Source organism: Octodon degus, unplaced genomic scaffold (genome assembly GCF_000260255.1).
Source record: "Octodon degus isolate 3935 unplaced genomic scaffold, OctDeg1.0 scaffold00025, whole genome shotgun sequence".
Lineage (NCBI taxonomy): Eukaryota > Metazoa > Chordata > Mammalia > Rodentia > Octodontidae > Octodon > Octodon degus.
Genome location: NW_004524601.1, coordinates 7150247 through 7155738, shown reverse-complemented (window position 1 = coordinate 7155738; position 5492 = coordinate 7150247).

Sequence of the window (5492 nt, the reverse complement as noted above, 5' to 3'; positions counted from 1 at the left end):
GCCCCTCCATTTTTCAAAGTATAAAACAATTCTAAAACTCAAAGCTGGTAAACTGAATCAGAACAAACTATAAAGAGACTACAAATATAAATATCATGATCAATATGTTGAAAAGTTTTAATAGATTATCTAAAGGGCCAGTTAAAAACAAAATGTATATAAATTGATGGGAAATAAAGAGAATATTTCCAGTAGAGTCTCTACATTTGGGAAAGCAGCAGAGCAGGAACATACTTTCCAAAGGGAGAAACAAACAAAATTTAATCAACTTAAAAAGTGTCACCCTAGATGATACTTTTTTAAAATAAGGTGAATTATGTTCTTCTTCGGGTATGCACATAATTGAGACCTACAGTATTTGCTGGCAGGTGAATTGCTGCCAAAAATGAGAAAGATTTTCTAAAGAGGAAAGCAATGTACAACAAATAGAAGGACATGTGGATTGACACTGAATTAATGGAACGGCCAGAGTGGAAAATGGAGAGGTGACGTAAGATGCCTTGCTGATTTGCAGCCTTGCTAAGCGGTGAGTCTTCAACATAAAAGCAGTAAGCAGACAACGACACCCTCGTGACACAGGAGCTGCGCCGAAGCACCTGCTGGAACTGCTCTACTGCAAGCTGACTACTGGAGTCTGGCTCCAGCCCCATTTCCCAGTTATGAGAAATGCCGTTACCATTCAAGGAATGTGAATTTGAAAAGTAAAGAAGAGGGGCTGTTGATGTAGCTGGATGTTGGTGTGATGGACGTACTTCATGACGCCCTGGATTCTAAGTGCTGGGGAAAATATGAACCAATGAAAGAGAATAAGGGTAAGGGGCTGGGGGAGGTGGCCACACATAGCTGCTCAGAATTTGGCCGAACCTTACGCTGTATTGAACCAGAGAGGAAATGCTTGTGGTTTGCAGGCTGTATGCATTCTCTTCCATGTGTTCTTTTTTGTGAGACTCCAGAGCAACAATAACAACAACAACATAAATACAAAAAAACCTAAAATGATACAAAATATAATAGGACAAATAAAATGAATTAGTGTTGAAATTCTTTTTACTCTTTTTTTTCTTTTTTTTTTTCTGGAATCGGGGATTGAACTCAGGCCCTTGCACTTGCCAGGGAAGTGCTTATTCTACTGAGCCATCTCCCTGACCTAGCTTTCTTTTTTTCTTCTTCTTTTATTTTTGTTCATTTATTTGTTTATTTATTCATTTTGTTGTTGTTGTTGTTCTGGGTCTCACTACACGGCTCAGACGCATACTGATCCTCCTGGTTTTTGCCTCCCTACTTCTGGGATTACAGGCATATGCCACCATGCCCCGACTCCATCGCTGGCTCAGTGCACCTGGGGGAGGGGCCAGCAAGGCATGCAGTGCCAGGAATTGAACCCTGGCCCCTGAACCAACCTAAGCAAGCACTTAGTCTGCTGAGCTATATACTGCCAGCACTTGAAATCTGTTTTAAAAGATTGTAAACTCCATTCATCCTTCTGCCATTACAGTGTCTTGCTTGCTGGAGTCATGTACCGAAAGATGAGCCTAAAATACACGTTGTGAAAAATGGTGAAAATGCAACATCTTAAAATTTATGAGTCTAGATTCCAATATAGCTTGAAAAAGTAATTAAATTAAAACTTTTCTGAACTCATTGTGAATAAAATACAGTTAAACACAATGTAATTAATATCAATCTAAAAACTTTGGGGCCAGGGGGATGTCTCCGTAGAATAAGTGCTTGCCTGGCAAGTAAGTGCAAGGGCCTGAGTTCAATCTCTGCTTCTGCCAAAATAAATGAATAGTAAAAAAAAAAAAAAAAAAAAAACTTCACTAGAAACCTAAAAGAAAATGAAATATTAGCAAAATAATAACACTAAGACTTACTTTTATAATCCATCACTCCATAGGCAGATTAAATACTTTATGTCTAGGGATTTGTTCAATGTTTATCAGTTTCTGATAATAATGCTATAATAAATATCTTAGTGATAAACAAATGAAACCATAGAAAGTCAATTTCAATGAGTGCTTATGTTTGATGAGCTTCATTTTGGTGGATATTTGAAATATTTCTATGTGATAAAAAATTATGATACTAATTTGCTTAGTGGAGTTAGGAAGTACAAGCAGTTAATGGTAAAGTAGTATATAATCTATCTATCTATATTCCATATATTTTATTGATTTTTTATTATTTTGATTTTCAATTACATTAACAGCTACAGATCTGACGGCAGCCTTGGCTATTAACTCCAATTATAAAAAAACATTATCTCATCAGGTGACATTTTTGAAGTGAAAAAATTATTGGAAAGTTACTAAAAGTATTGGTTAAATGTCCAGTAACCTTCACACTTCTGAGCTATACCAGTATCTCCCCAAAAACAGGATGGGACTTTGCCTCTGGGAATCATAGACAAGAAAAAGAAGGAGGAGACAAAAAGGGGGGTGAGAGAGAGAGAGACAGAGAGACAGAGACAGAGAGACAGAGAGACAGAGAGACAGAGAGACAGAGACAGAGACAGAGAGACAGAGAGACAGAGAGACAGAGACAGAGACAGAGACAGAGACAGAGAAAACATGAAAAACATCCTGAGTTTAGATGCTAAGTACCATAAACAGACAAGCTAACTGGCTTTAATTTTTTAAAGCTCTACTGCAGGGCAGTCACAGTTATTAATGCCAGTAAGTGGCCAAGGTCCTTTCAGAGGTCTGTTCCGTGGTGCTGCCGTGTGAACAAAGTGCTGCAGGATGAGCAGGAACAGAACAAATCCAGGCTGCATTTCTTCAAAAAAGAAACTCTAATTTGATCCAATTCTTCAGTAACTCTGGAGCACTGCCTCCCAACCCACTGTGAGTTGGATAGGAATTTACAGTAAATGTACACATTATTAATGCATATGCTTCTTTACAAAGCTCAGTGTGTTTGCTACATTTTTGGACAGGAGTTAGAGATGACAGCTATACTTCGTGTGAAGTAAAGGGATTGTGACTGCTATCAGCCTAGTAAGCAAAAGTGCAAATAGCCAGAAATATTTAAGCATCACTCCCATAGTAGAAATCTCCCATGTACCTGTAGTTGATGCAAATTAATTACAATGCTGGATTACATGCCAGGAGTTGCAGGACAAAGTAATCCAGACAGACCTTCTCTGGCACAGTGCATGAATTCAGTGACTTGTCAAATGTTTTTCAATTCATGGAAAATGGAATACATAGAGAAACTTTGTTCATGGAACAATTCCAGCAAATCTGGAGGCATGTATTTTAGTTCTGCATGACACTTCATTTTCATGGACTGTGTGCTGTTCAGGCCAGGGCAGGTTGCTCTGGCTCCCAGACACTGAAAAGGAATCCATGTAGTGCTCATGATCACGTAGAGTGCAGCTCATGGGGATGGGGAAGATCCTGGGAAGCCACGGTGGCAAAAATTAAATATTTTGTCTAAGGGGCCGGGGAGATGGCTCAGTGGAATAAGCGCTTCCCTGGCAAGCACAAGGGCCTGAGTTCAATCCCCAGTTTCCTAATAATAATAATAATGATAATAATAATGGTTTCATCTAACCTACTAGTCAAAGATTATTAAATAGACAATGTCATGTTATTTCCGTCAGTGAAACTAACACAGTAACTCTGTAAAGCACTGCATTTTTAGAATTCTATTGTCTCAAAGAACAAACTTCGTTGCTGGTTAACATAATTAGTTTAAAAAGAAGATAATCTTTTTAATATTTATAGCTTTTCTAGAAAGAAGAGAACAGATGAAAGGTAGATTATTGTCTTTGAGTGACAGGAACATGCACCAGTGTAGCAGCTCCGTCAGGCACTTGCTGGTGTATTTTTTGGGCATTGGCCTGAACCTTCCCTGCCTGCCTTATTGCAAGCCAGCTTGTCAGCAGCTGTAGCCTGATGGGTTGATTAAATTGTTCGCTCATCCCAATAGCAAGTAATAATAGGCAAGAGGGAATGAATTCAATAAACAGAATTTCCCCCAGAATCATACAGAATGTAATGCAAAGATTCCCCTAGGAAATATAAACTGTTTTTACCAAAGGAGACAGAAAGAGCTGCTCTATAGAAAAAAATGACCACACTATGAGTATTATTGCATTCAGGAAGATAAGGTATATTAATGTTGGTTAAGGCAATCAGTTTGCAAATGGTAATTTTTAAAATTTCACTCTATTTTTCTTTCTACCTTGCTTATAGGGTAAAGATCAGCACGTGGATCTTGATTTAATGTTTTACTAATGAGTTAATGTTGAATAGTTATCTCTAATGTTGTAAATTATTTAAGCATCACACATACATATTTATAAAAACATGCAGAATTGTAAAATGAAAATCTACAATGGACACAGAAATTACTAAGATAAGGTGGTTGCTCATGCAGGTGTGAAGCTTCCAATGTGGACAAAGAAGAAGGTGGAAAGGAAGAAAAATCGGCAAACAGAGAGCGCAGTATAATATCTCCGCACCTTCTTAGTTCCAGGTAATGACAAAATCTGGGTGTAAACTTGGAAAGAGAGTGACAAAAGAGAAACAGAATGATTCTTCAGTAAACGGGGTAGCCCTAGAGATTCTATGATGTGGTGGTGAATATTGAACAAGGCAATCCATATAACAAAGCTTGAAACAGGACCTAACATGCAGCATGTGCAACTGAGTTAGCAAGTTTTTTTTTTTTTATTATTATATTGGCATGTTCAAGGACATCTTGCCATCTGTTTTATAATTATCAATCTTAATTAATGTGTGACCACTACAGAGGTAGGTCCAGGCATTAATAGCAAAGTAAGAGAAAATTCATTCTATAAGAACTGCACATTCAGTCTTCCAGAAAGGAGAAAATGATGGAGAGAAATGTGGCTGGATAAAACACATTTCCGGAAGGAGACGGTGGCAAGGTTGTGCCAGACGCAGCAGGAAAGTGGCTCTGGAAGTCAAAGGAGGAAGTGGAGTTCAGGAGAGAGTAAGCACCGTGCGCAGCCTGTGGTTAAGGTGGACAGAAATTCATTTTATCTGCCAAATGGTTATTAAGTTGAGGTGAAAAGTTGTCATAAAAGTCTCCAGTGTACAATAAACACATCTTTACCAAAAGACAGATATTTTAATATCTTCGTAAAATAGAATGATGAAATAACTTTACAGATAGAATACTAGTCTATATTTTATTGGAATAGAATAGTTATAATATGTTGGGAAAAAGAAAATAGAATTGATGAAGTTAATTAATGCATAAAAAATAAGGAATTAGCTGGGGAGATAGCTTGGCTGTCAAAGCAGCTGCCTGCCAAGCACAAGGACCTGAGTTCTATCCCTGGTAGAGCATGTCAGGCCAGACCCAGAACCCTGGATGCCTGGTGCCTGATAACTGAGACTGGGTGTGGTCTTACATACCTGTAATGCCAGCACTAGAGAGGCTGAGACAGGAGGCTCAGTATGAATCTGAATTGTATAGCAAGACCCTGTACCAATTTTTAAAAAATGCTTTGAAAAAAA